General features: G+C 42.2%; 1 long non-coding RNA gene across 1 annotated transcript in view; it reads right to left on the reverse strand.

The window, feature by feature from the left end:
• LOC134350116 (uncharacterized) overlaps nucleotides 1-13,835 on the reverse strand; it is a 40,435-nt gene extending 26,600 nt beyond the window's left edge. Inside the window, exon 1 of the long non-coding RNA XR_010018819.1 lies at nucleotides 13,613-13,835. This is a non-coding gene — a long non-coding RNA (uncharacterized LOC134350116). The remainder of the gene's footprint in view (nucleotides 1-13,612) is intronic.
• Between the last annotated feature and the right edge of the window lie 473 nt (nucleotides 13,836-14,308).

Genomic DNA, 14,308 nt, shown 5'->3' on the forward strand with positions numbered 1-14,308 from the left:
GAATGGGAACAAGGTGTGGATAAGTCGAGATGGTTGATGTCCCGTCGGCAGTTAGCGATAAAGAGATCCAGAGCAGGCAGAAGACTAGAGCGGGGTGTCCATGAAGAAGAGGAGGGTTGAAGACGGGAGAAGGGGTCATCGGTGGGGGTGGCAGAGTCCTTGCCGAAGAAGTAGGCTCCGAGACGGAGACAGCGGAAGAAGAAGAACTCCAGGCCGGGTCTTTATGTGCTGCTATTGTGACTCCCGTCTCCCCTTCCCCCACCAATACTCTGCAATCCCATCTCCTTCAGATCCCATCGTCAACTCCTGGGTACTCAGAGGCTCCATCTTCTTCTCACCCCAACCCTCCCCTCTCCATTGACACCCCCAGCCTCCCCCGTTTGATCCCAGCACTCATCCGTGCTGGGTCTTTACCATCCCCTCTGACCTTCAACTGTCGGAGGCAGAACGCTCTGTCCTCAGTAAGGGCCTCACCTTTGTCCCCCTTCGCCCACACCTCAGCGAGTTCCGTGTTCGCCACGATGCGGAACTCTTCTTCCGCCGTCTCCATTTCCGAGCCTACTTCTTCGGCAAGGACTCTTCCACTCCCACCGATGACCTCTTCTCCCATCTTCAACCCTTCTCTTCTTCATGGACACCCCGCTCTGGTCTTCTGCCTGCTCTGGATCTCTTTATCGCTAACTGCCGACGGGACATCAACCGTCTCGACTTCACCTCATCTTGTTCCCATTCCAACCTCACTCCTTCGGAATGCTCTGCTCTCCACTCCCTCCGCACTGATCCTAACCTTATTATTAAACCCGCCGATAAGGGGGGTGCTGTTGTAGTCTAGCGTACTGACCTCTACCTTGCCAAGGCACAGCGACAACTCGCGGATACCTCCTCTTATTTACCCCGCGATCGTGACCCCACTAAGGAGCACCAGGCCATTGTCTCCCACACCATCACCGAATTTATCCGCTCAGGGGATCTCCCATCCACTGCTACCAACCTTATAGTTCCCACACCTCGCACTTCCCGTTTCTACCTCCTACCCAAGATCCACAAACCTGCCTGTCCTGGCAGACCTATTGACTCAGCTTGCTCCTGCCCCACCGAACTCATTTCTGCATACCTCGACAGGGTTTTATCCCCCCTTGTTCAATCCCTTCCTACCTATGTTCGTGACACTTCTCACACTCTTAAACTTTTCGATGATTTTAAGTTCCCTGGCCCCCACTGCTTTATTTTCACCATGGATGTCCAGTCCCTATATACTTCCACCCCCCATCAGGAAGGTCTCAAAGTTCTCCGCTTCTTTTTGGATTCCAGACCTAATCAGTTCCCCTCTACCACCACTCTGTTCCGTCTAGCGGAATTAGTCCTTACTCTTAATAATTTCTCCTTTGGCTCCTCCCACTTCCTCCAAACTAAAGGTGTAGCTATGGGCACCTGTATGGGTCCTAGCTATGCCTGCCTTTTTGGTGGCTTTGTGGAACAATCTATGTTCCGTGCCTATTCTGGTATCTGTCCCCCACTTTTCCTTCGCTACATCGACGACTGCATTGGCACTGCTTCCTGCACGCATGCTGAGCTCGTTGACTTTATTAACTTTGCCTCCAACTTTCACCCTGCCCTCAAGTTTACCTGGTCCATTTCCGACACCTCCCTCCCCTTTCTAGATATTTCTGTCTCTGTCTCTGGAGACAGCTTATCCACTGATGTCTACTATAAGCCTACTGACTCTCACAGCTATCTGGACTATTCCTCTTCTCACCCTGTCTCTTGCAAAAATGCCATCCCCTTCTCGCAATTTGTCCGTCTCCGCCGCATCTGCTCTCAGGATGAGGCTTTTCATCCCAGGACGAGGGAGGTGTCCTCCTTTTTTAAAGAAAGGGGCTTCCCTTCCTCCACTATCAACTCTGCTCTCAAACGCATCTCCCCCATTTCACGTACATCTGCTCTCACTCCATCCTCCCGCCACCCCACTAGGAATAGGGTTCCCCTGGTCCTCACCTACCACCCCACCAGCCTCCGGGTCCAACATATTATTCTCCGTAACTTCCGCCACCTCCAACGGGATCCCACCACTAAGCACATCTTTCCCTCCCCCCTTCTCTCTGCTTTCTGCAGGGATCGCTCCCTACGCGACTCCCCAGTCCATTTGTCCCCCCCATCCCTCCCCACTGATCTCCCTCCCTCACTTATCCTTGTAAGCAGAACAAGTGCTATACATGCCCTCACACTTCCTCCCTTACCACCATTCAGGGCCCCAAACTGTCCTTCCAGGTGAGGCGACACTTCACCTGTGAGTCGACTGGGGTGATATACTGCGTCCGGTGCTCCCGATGTGGCCTTCTATATATTGGCGAGACCCGATGCAGACTGGGAGACCGCTTTGCTGAACAGCTACGCTCTGTCCGCCAGAGAAAGCAGGATCTCCCAGTGGCCACACATTTTAATTCCACATCCCATTCCCATTCTGACATGTCTATCCACGGCCTCCTCTACTGTAAAGATTCAGCCACACTCAGGTTGGAGGAACAACACCTTATATTCCGTCTGGGTAGCCTCCAACCTGATGGCATGAACATTGACTTCTCTAACTTCTGCTAATGCCCTACCTCCCCCTCGTACCCCATGTGTTATTTATTTTTATACACACATTCTTTCTCTCACTCTCCTGTTTCTCCCTCTGTCCCTCTGAATATACCCCTTGCCCATCCTCTGGGTTCCGCCCCCCCCGTCTTTCTCCCCAGACCTCCTGTCCCATGATCCTCTCATATCCCCTTTGCCAATCACCTGTCCAGCTCTTGGCTCCATCCCTCCCCCTCCTGTCTTCTCCTATCATTTTGGATCCCCCCTCCCCCTCCAACTTTCAAATCTCTTACTAACTCTTCCTTCAGTTAGTCCTGACGAAGAGTCTCGGCCTGAAACGTCGACTGTACCTCTTCCTAGAGATGCTGCCTGGCCCTGCTGCGTTCACCAGCAACTTTGATGTGTGTTGCTTGAATTTCCAGCATCTGCAGAATTCCTGTTGTTTGCGTTTTTAAAAAAAAGGGACTAGATATCCATCTTGAAAATGAGTCGGTTAGAACCAGATAATTTAAAGTTGTTGAGCAGATCAGGGGTTTTCTGTAAGATTCTACCTATTGATTGATTGCAATCTTATAGCCATCTGGTCCCCATGATTTTCATGAGCTGCAGTAGTTTCAATTCCATCCATGTCCAGTAGTCAAAGACCAGCATCACAAGAAGTGAAAGTCGAACACTGTTTCAAGACCAATACCCGTTTTTTTCAAGGCAATCCTTTTCATTTGAGCTATTTAAAAGAAAAGGCAAAATAGCAGGATGCCTTCTTTAATTTAATGGAATGCTAACACAAGGGAGCATAACTTTAAGGTGATTGGAGGAAAGTATAGGGGAAAATCAAAGGAAAGTTTTTTTAACACAGCGGGTGGTGGGTGCATGAAATGTGCTGTCAAGGGTAATACTGTAGTAGAGGCAGATACATTTGAGGCAATTAAGAGACTCCTAGATCGGCATATGGATGAAAGAGAAATGGAGTGCTGTGTGGGAGAAGAGTGTTAGATTGATCTTAGATTATGTTAAAAGGATATTACAATATCATGCTGTAGAGTTCAGCACTATTCTATGTTAAATAAGGCTAAAGAATAGAATAGCCAAATGTTCTAATGTTACATAAAACTGAATTCATCAAAAACTCTGCCACTCATAACTTAACTTGAAGCTCCATTCCCTGTTTCTCTCAACTCTCAGGAATCAACATTGGCACCCAATTATCATTTCTCAACCTCCCTATTTTTATGCTCCTCCCCACAGTGTCACTTCCTTCCAGGATATCTGTACTCTTTCAAACCTAACCTCTTACCTATTCCAGTTTCTATTTCACCAATCATGACCAATCAATGGAAAATATTAGAGGTAAATGAAGTATTCAGATGCAGGGAGATTCTTTAGCCACTTTTTCTGTGAAAATGAATTAAATTAATTAAGTAAAAGAAACAGATGGAAATTTCCGTTGGACTGGGGTGCAGAACAACATGGTGGGAACTCCTAGAGGAAAAGCAACAGCAAAGTTAACAATATCTGATTGCAAAATAATGCAGATACTGAAAATCTGATGTAAAACTAAATGTCCAGTAAGTCTTTGGCAGATCAGACAGCAGCCTGAGATATATTCCAATGAAGAATATTAAGGTTGTTATGTTGCACCATTCATTATCCAAGATTCTGGAATACCATAGAATGCCACATACCATCCATCCATCAGAATGTTTTCATTACTATGTCATCAACACTATCTGGGGGCTAAACATCCTTGGAATTCTCCTCAAGTCTTAATTTGCAAAGATTTTGTAATACGCATCTGCATCAGAAACACATAAGTTATAACCTCATCAATTATTATGGGTAAAATGCTGTTCAAGTTTATTGACAGCTTCACATCCTTCAGCTCCACAATCACTCACCAATTGTCACTTAATGCAGAAATCAACACGTGCGTTACAAAAGTTTCATCTATAATGGCCAGCCTGTGTAAGAGACTATGGGCCTAAAGAGTATGGGCCTCCGGGCCGCGGACCGATACATTACCGCGAAGAATGCAGTGGTGCAGCGGTAGCCGGGACGCACCCAGCACATCTTTAAGAAAAAAGCCAAAATAAACAAGCTAATTAATTAGGTGCTGCCCGGCACGTAAATGTCAGCCCAGATCAAAGGTGATGCAATCGGCAATCTCCTCTGATCTGGGCCAACATTTAAGCGCCGGGCGGCACCTAATTAATTAGCTTGTTTATTTTGACTTTGTGCTGGGTTCGTTCTGGCTACCGCCGCACGGCTGCATTCTTCGCGGCAATGTATCGGTCCGCGGCCCGGAGGTTGGGGACCACTGGCCTAGAGCAGTATGATGGAGAAAACCAAACCATGAGAATTCAAAATCTGTGTCCTTTGTACACTTTTTCTACAGTAGAAAGGCTGAGACGATACATGCAAGTCAAGGGAAAAAGCTTAATGGTTTCCACCTTTGTTATCTCAGTAATTCAAGGTTACCAACCGAGAGGATCTGGAGCACGCTAAGCCTGTCAGTATACTTTCATTATTAAGCCATCAACACTTCCAATGATTCATTAAATTATTACAACCATATTCCCAAGGACATCCTGTAAGGTGAACTGGCAATAGGTCATGACCCCCTGGCAGCCCAATCTCTGCTACAAGGGAAACTATTGTATCATTGAAACCTGAAGATGGAGATGGGTACCACTGATAGAGACTATAGAGGCAGGAAGAAGTAGAAATCACAGCCGGCTGAGAAGTGGGTCCAGAGTTGCTTCCATTTTCTTTGATCTGCAGTAAGTGCAGCAAAGCTTGTCATTGCAGAGTGGGGATCCTGAACTCAATGCAGCACAAACACCAAGGTATCATATCATCCTACGGGAACCAGGCTGTCACAATCATTGTCCAGGTCCTGGCTTTAAAACTCACAATGCTTTTTGATGTACTAGTTCACAAAGGAGGCTGTCTCTCACCTTACCACCCGCAGAGAACATTTAGAACATACTGTAGGTGGAGCTTTCCATTATTGTGGAAGTTGCCACAGCATTAAGCTGTTGTGCCATTGAATTTTTCCCAACCACCACAGATGGCATCAATCAAACGAGCCAGAGAGCTGATCGTGTTTCAGCCACATTGTTAATAAAGAACATCATTTTCCAGTTTGGAATGGAATCAACAGGTCACAAAGCTTTCAACAAGTGGCAGGATTCCAATTATAACAAAGCTTATTAGCTGCTGCAACTTTAAATTAATCCTATTAAACACATTAAGAAAAATCCTTCCATTCAGTACATGTTCAGGTGGTATTTGATCACAGGGATATTAAATGGGGCACTATTTGCTCTTTTGCAGTTTGGTTTTAAATAATAGCACACACTAGAAAACCTAGAGGGAAGAATTATAAACCCATAATGGATTCTATCCAACAGTTCACTCATTTTCCCAAGGCAGGAAGAAAGAGAAAATGATACACAGCTTGATTTAACCATAACTTCTGAAATATTAGCTCTGTTTATTACTCCACTAAAGATTTCTCTTTAATTTAAGAAACTATCTTTAATGTTATATGTAATTCCTCATTCAGTTGTTATCACCCATTGTGTATTTTATGCAGCTGTCTCTGATGTCTTTACTGTTTGAAAATTCACATAGAAGGAATGAATGGCAGAACAGAGCTATCACCTGCTGATAAAACTGATGCCTGGATTGTGCCTGAGAATAAGATCAACATTACTATTTACTTCCAAAAGAGTTGCCAGAAAGAAATTCACTGATAATAAAAGTTTCATCTGATAAGCTGCAAATTTACTGGAAATCTGCAGCCCATAACACCCCATCAATAGAGGGCTCAGAATGAATCTGCAGTGGAAAAGAAACATTTGTATAAGATGATGAGAGGCATTGATCAAGGGGATAATCAGAGGCTTTTTCCCAGGGCTGGAATGGCTAGCATGAGAGGGCACAGTTTTAAGGTGCTTGGAAGTAGATACAGAGGAGATGTGAGTGCGTGGAACGGGCTGCCGGCGACAGTGCTGGAGGCGGATACAATAGGGTCTTTTAAGAGACTCCTGGACAGGAACATGGAGCTCAGAAGAATGGAGGGCTATGGGCAACCCTAAGTAATTTTTAACATAAGGACATGTTCAGGACCTGTATTGTGCTGTAGGTTTTCTATGTTTCTATGTTTCTATTTCCAAGGTAATCTAAAGTGCTTCAGAACCCATTGAAGAATAGTTATTTTCAGGTAAAAAGAAGTGCAGATTAATTTACAGTCATAGGACACTACACCATAGAAACAAGCCCCTCAGCCCATCTCGTTCACACTGAACTATTAATTTGCCAAGTCCCATTGACCTTCACAACTGAATGATAGCCCTCCATACCCTATCATCCATCTACCTATGCATATTTCTCTGAAATGTTGAAATCAAACCTGCATCCACCACTTCCACACTCTCAGCATCCTGTGAGCAAAGGAGTTCCCCCTCATGTGCTCCTTAAACATTTCACCTTTCACACTCAACCCATGACCGTTAGTTCTAATCTCACTCAACCTCAGTGGAAAGAGCCTGTTTACACTTACGCTATCTATACCCCTCATAATTGTGTATACCTCTATCAAATCTCCTCTCATTCTCCTACACTCTAAAGAATAAAGTCCTCACCTATTCAACCTAACCCAGTACCTCGGGTCCTCAGGTCTTTTTCCCATTTTTCCAGCTGAACCAAATCCTGCTGCAAACCGTGATAGCCTTCCTTGCTGTTCACTACACCCCCAATTTTGTTGTCATCCACAAATTTGCTGATCCAATTTACTACGTTATCATCCAGACTATTGTTATAGATGACAAATAACAACAGACCCAGCACCAATCCTTGAGGCACACCACTAGTCACAGGCCTCCAGTCCGAGAGGCAACCAACTACTTTCTCTCTGGCTTCTCCCATGAAGCAAATGTCTAATCCAATTTAATACCTCATCCTGAATGCCAGACAACTGAATCTTTTTGATCAACCTCCCATGCAGAACACACTCAAAAGCCTTGCTAAAGTCCATGTAGACAACATACACTGCATTGTCTTCATCAACTTTCCTGGTAACTTCCTTGAAAAAGTCTACAAGATTGGTTAGAATGGCCTACCATATATCGTCATGTTGACTATCCCTAATCAGTCCCTGTCTATCTAAAAGTTTATATTCCAGCCCCTTCGAATATCTTCCATTAACTCTCACACTATCGACATCAGGCTCACTGGCTTAATTTCCTGGCTTATTCTTAGAGCTTTTCTTAAACAATGGAACAACATTAGCTATCCTCCAATTGTCTGTCACCTCACCTGTTGCTAAGGGTGTTTTAAATACCTGTGCTGGACCTCATTCCCTTTTACGAGATCCAGTATCACATTCGCTCTAGGTGGGATCTCTATGTACGGACATTTTCTTGAACATCTGTCAAACTCTATTCCATCCAGTCCTTTTTCAGTATGGGAGTCCATGTCAAGAGTGGGAAGTTAAAATCACCAACTATCACAACTTTATGTTCCTTGCAACAGTCTGTGACCTCGCTACAAATTTACTCCTCTAAATCCCGCTGACAGTTTGATGGTCTATAATATAACCCCATTAATGTGGCCATCCTTTTCTTATTCCTCAGTTCCACCCATATATTCTCAATAGACAAGGTCTCCAGCCTATCCTGCCTAAGCACAGCCATGACATTTTCCCTGTGTAGTAATGCCCTCCTCCCACCTTAATCCCTCCAACTCTATCACATCTAAAACAATGGAACCAGACGACATTGAGCTGCTGGTTCGTCCCCTTCTGCAACCAGCTCTCATTAACAATGACAACAATGTCATAATTCTACATGTGGATCAATGGGCTAAGCTCATCGACAAGGCCTAAGCCTCTCCTTGCATTGAAATATACACAATTCAGAATGTTAGTTGCACCATACTCAACATTTTGATCCCTGACTTTGTATGTAGGCTGAGCAAACACTTTCCCCACAGCTACTCCACTATGTTCTGGCACTCTAGCTCCCATCCCCATGCAACTCTAGTTTAAAACCCCCTCCAGTTCAGGTGCAAACTTTTGCTCTGTACAGGTCCCTCCTTCCCTGGAAAAGAAGCAAATGATCCAAAAATCAGATGGCACATGTATTAATCCTGAGATCACAACCCTGGTGGTCCTGTCCTTTAACTTAGCACCTGACTACCTGAATTCACCTTACCTCATCAGCCTACCTAGGTCATTGGTACCAATCTGGGCCACAACCTCTGGCTACTTACCCTCCCACTTAAGAATGCTGTGGACTCAATACAAGGTATCCCTGACTGGGAGGTAACATCCCACTGGGAAATCCCATTCTCACCCATGGAACCTCCTGTGTGTTCCCTAACCATTGAACCCCACTACTGCTCACCTCTTCTCCCTGCCTTTCACTCTAAGCTACAGCTCTGGATTCAGTGCCGAAGACCTGACTACTGTTGCTTTCCTCTACTAGGTCATCCTTCCCAACAGCACCCAAAGTGGTATACCTGTTATAGAGGGGAATAGCCATAGAGGTACTCTGAACTGACTGCCTATCCCCTTTCCCCCTCCTGACAGTCATTCAGTTATCTATGTCCATACCTTAGGTGTAACTACCTCACTGTATGTCCTGTCAATCAACCCCTCAGCCTCCTGGATAATCAGGAGTTCATCCAGTTCCAACTCCAATTCCTTAACATGGTCTGGAAAAAGCTGCAGGTGGATGCACTCCTTGCAGGTGTAGTCATCAGGGATACTGGAACTCTCCCCGCCTTCCCACATTCTGTAAGAGGAGCATTCCACTATCCTGCCTGGCATCCCCATTGCCCCAATTGTCCAATAAAAAGAAGAAAGAAAAATTGAACAAAAATATTTCTTCTCCTCATCAAAGCCTCTATGAGTCAAAGCCTGAACTCTTCACTCTACTTCACTCTAATACTGTCCCACTCATACAATGGTCACTCCATTTAAACCTCACTTCTTTTTATTGGCCCTTGTCAAGTGTCGAATTATGCACAATTCAATGTCTCCAACTGTTCTTGCTTGCTTCTTTTGAAATCACTGTCCCGCAGCACATAATCTATTATCTCCTCGGGAACCATGGCACACCAAATTGGGCACAGTGAACACTCATATGAACAAACCAATTAAATGACTTGATAATCTGTTTTCTTAAGGATCTAGCATGCTCCACTGATAGTTTTATGTCTTGCACTACCTTTGTATAAACAATCTTTGTATTGAAAGAGGTAGCATTTGCTTTTCATTCATAAGATCTCCCTTGCAGGGACTTAACAAGTTGCTTTTAGGCTTATCTTCTCACTAATTATATGTGATTCCATGTCTTATTCAGAGAAACCATATGGAGGAAAGAAACCTTCTGACTGTTATTGTTAAAAGCAAGGTTGAAAAGAATAATTGTTTTTTTTACCAGTAGTTCATTTAATCATAATTTATTTTGATACAGAATATAATACCCAGTCAAATGTATAAGCACAGAATATATATGTAATACTTGTCTATTTTAATCATATAGATTCCAGAAATATTAAATAATAACTGTTTTCTAACAATTGCTATGTCACTATCCCCCAATTTACTTCATCGGAAATTATAATCAAATTAGAATTAAATGTAAAAAACCCTTACAAATAAAATCAATATTAAACAGGACCAAAAAACTGAATAGGCAACTTTATCTTCACGTTTGAAATGTGTTTGGTTGATTGCAAATTTAAAGAATGAATAAGGAATTACAGTTGCATTTTCAAAAGGCTTTTGAGAAGGCATCAAATTTGCGAACAGGAGATAAGTATCAAAATGTGAAGTGAACTATTTACAAAGCAGAAAACAAGCAGTAGGTAACAAAGCAGGTACCTCAACAAGCAAGTGGTGAACAGTATTGTTCAGAGAGACTGGTTCTCAACCTGATGGTCATAATTTATAATAATTACTTTGACTGTTTCAGTAAGCACCATTTCAAACATGGTTAATGCTAAAGAATAATATAATAAATACAGATGACATCAAGTTGATGATTGTTAGGGAGTAATTATATTAAGCATGTAAAAACATGTCTAGGCCACACATAAAAATACTGTACACATATTTTGTCTCCATATTGTACAAGATATATAGATACATGCATGTCAAAATGATTATACTAGAAAAAGATTGAAGCGGTTAGGATAAAAGTTTTGAAGTGAATTGATACAGATCTTTCAAATGATGAATGAGGTTCATAGGACAGATGCAGAGATAATGTCACAAGTTCTGGATAATTTCCATACAAGTCCTCAAATCGTAAATTGTCATTAATAAATCCAATAAGGAGTTCAATAGAATCTTATTTAATTAAAAAAAGATTAAAGAGATGAAAACACAAGAGTTTCTGCAGATGCTGGAAATCTGGAGTAGCACATACAAAATGCTGGAGGAACACAGCAGGTTAGGCAGCATCCATTCTACCATTATTAGTAATGTTGAAAGTTTAATTTCAATAATGCAGACTTGATGGAAATTCAATACAACAAAATGATAGATTTAAAGCGAAATACAATTCTTGCGTCAGTCATTGGTCTAATTAGTTTATTAGCACAATATTGACTGTAGAAACATAGAAAACCTACAGCACAATACAGGCCCTTTGGCCCACAAAGCTGTGCTGAGCATGTCCTTACCTTAGAAATTACCTAGGGTTAATCCATAGCCCTCTATTTTTCTAAGCTCCGTGTACCATAGTTTCACTGTAGTTTTACATCATTTCATAAAAAATAAAGCTTATTAAAAGCCTTCATGTTTATGTCAGTCACTCAGTTTAATTACTTCAATAACTAAGATTGTCTGTATTATTAGGCCAACTGAAGATGATTTAAAATAAAATTAGGACCCCCAAATTTGATTCTAATTTCACTGCTGGGCCCTACTGAATTGACTGGAAAACAATTAGTTTTAATGGATACCTAGAGGTCTTTCCTTCATCAAATCCAGTCAGATCAGCAGATTTCAAATGCTATTGCTTCCTCTAAAGATACTGCTGGTGACCCCATTTGTAAGGCCGGCACTCCCTTTGCAGCCTAAGCTCTCTGATGGTGGATAATTTAGTGTTCATGTCACTCACATCAGTGACAAAAAAAGGGAAGCATAACAGATGCTGGGAACCTATTATATACTTTAACAGCCATTTTAAATGTGATAAAAGCATCTGGGGGGATTGGAGGCACATGGAAGGCTCTGGGTGCAGTTTGAACAAAGTATATATAATTTTTGCAGGTTGGAATATATTATTTTTATTTGATGTTCTTCACATACCAATTGTTTAATTCAAGAAAAATAAATACACCAGACAGATTATGTTGGAAAAGGAAATCTGGCTGCTAACAATTAATGGTGCAAGTATTTGCCATCTATTAAATATTAAATGTCCATTAATAATTTGTCTTTTTTGCACTGATCTAGTACTATTGTATATTCTTAACCCAGCATTAAAAATTACATGTGATCTTGGTGCAATCTTGCATTTTTGTACTGTAATTTAACAGATATCAAATGCCTTTACTCACCTTCCTGTTGGTGTTGGTTTGCCAACAACTGCTTTTCAAGTCAGCAAGTTGCTAAGAGTTACCAGCTTTCAATGAAGGATGAGACCTAGCTGGCAACTCTGTACTTGGGGGAAAAAAAGTATTAAAGAAATGCACCAGAAACTTGGTAACATCAAGCAAGGTAAATGATTGTTGTATTAAAAAGATTCATAAAGTGCTTTATCTTTTAGATAACATTGTTGCTGTATGATGTTGCTGGAAGATGATATGAAGGAATTTAATTCCCTATGGTCTTTATCCTCCTGCTGATAGCCTTTGTGAGAGTATCACTCAGTGGACACATGGAAACATGGAATCACACCAATTACTTGAACATTGTAGGAGAACCATTTCTGTTTTAGTAAGATAATCCAGAAGTGGCAAAACCTGATTTATTGTGAAGCTGTTAATATTAAAATAGCTTTCGATTTGCACCTCCGCTGCAGGAAGTACAACCATGGGGGTTTACAATACTGGGATTCATTATTGCATCTGCTTCTCAAATTCTTTGTGAAGATTTGAAAGCAACATGAAAAATATAACTTCAGGTAACAATTGCATATTTACCCAGCAGCCACCTCCCTGAGAAGTGCAAACAATGAGGAGAGGTAGGTGCTTTCATAAGCATGTTCAGTGCCTGTTTTCATGTCACTATCCTCTGTACACAAGTACTAAATATAAAGACTAACAATAATAGGTAATATTCACACACAACAATTATTTCCTCTCCTGTTAATAGACTTCCAACTAAAGGCGAAGGGAAACATTAACTAGATGTTTAAGTAGAAATTAGCCTGGGGAGCACAAATGGAATGAATATTACAACAGACAGTCTGCAATTTCCATTATCAAATTAGGAAAGAATCCCAAAATAAATTTCTATCCAAATCTTAATTACTGTTTGAATCCGACTGAGAAAATGAACATCCATCTGCAGCAATGATTCCACAGCCTTCTTGATTTCTGATATTGTCCCTTTGGGCTTCTGTCAACTGCAGCATGTGTTAGGAGTGGACCCATGTGGAGAACTGAGCTACGACATAACACAATTACAGGAAAAAAGGAAAAAACCCATATTGGAAATCTAAAACGAAGCAGTAAATGCTAGAAGTACACAAGAGTTCTATCGGTCTCGTAGGAAAGGGGAGGCTAGTTACCTGGAAATCAGATATTGTAGCACTGTGTTTGTAAACCCTACATGGGTTCAATGTGAATGTTCTGTGAGTGAACAGTAAAAAAGCAGGGTCAATCTGTGATATGTGCCAACAGGAGCCAGACACACAGTGAACAATGATAGCTATCGCTCAATGCTTTTTTGGAGCTTTGCCGGCTGAAATTGGGTCACATTTTCCTGATTTAAAAAAACATTAATTACTCACAGCATAACGTGTTTTGCAAGTGATCCACTCACTGCAGCTGTGTGATTTAAAGAGTTACTCACCCACTTGGCACATACTACTGCAGCCTGCTGCAGAACAGAACTCCCTGGAGGTTGCCTGGTGATTGAGGAGGCTGCTACAAGGTCACACTACTGCTACTGAGGCCCACTGGCACCTCACACTTAGTGCTCTTTGCCTACTGCTGCCAGAACAGGAGCTGCAGCACAGGTCGAGAGGGCAAGGCAGATGTCTCAGAATCACTCACGTGCCTATGCCCTATCGAGAAATATGTATTGATCAATATGTAGCCTGTAGGAAGGAGAGAATGCCCAGCATTCTTCAAAGTGATATCCACATGCTCTCTCTGATTTTGGTAAGCAGCACACTCTTACACACATTGTGGAAATTCCACCAACGTACAGAAATTCGGCTATCATGTCTTAACCAATCTGAAGCTAAAATGTGCATGATTTGATGCTCATGAACTTTGGAAGCCTTTGACAATGTTCAGTACGCGATAAAATCAAAACAACTTTCGATTCAATCATTGAGTCAATGTTTAATTATTAAACACATTCCTCCAAAGGTCAGTTGCTCTCGAAAGGCCTGCGGCCACCTGTACCTGACAGACCTGTCACTCCTCTGCACTACTACAGAAGTTAATTTGCAATAAGTGCCTCGAACCTCTTTTCTGCCTGTAGCTTATTACATAAGTCCCCTTTCCGATAAAATGTACCATTTTCTGCATTGGCCTGCTT

This window comes from Mobula hypostoma, chromosome 8 (genome assembly GCF_963921235.1).
Source record: "Mobula hypostoma chromosome 8, sMobHyp1.1, whole genome shotgun sequence".
Lineage (NCBI taxonomy): Eukaryota > Metazoa > Chordata > Chondrichthyes > Myliobatiformes > Myliobatidae > Mobula > Mobula hypostoma.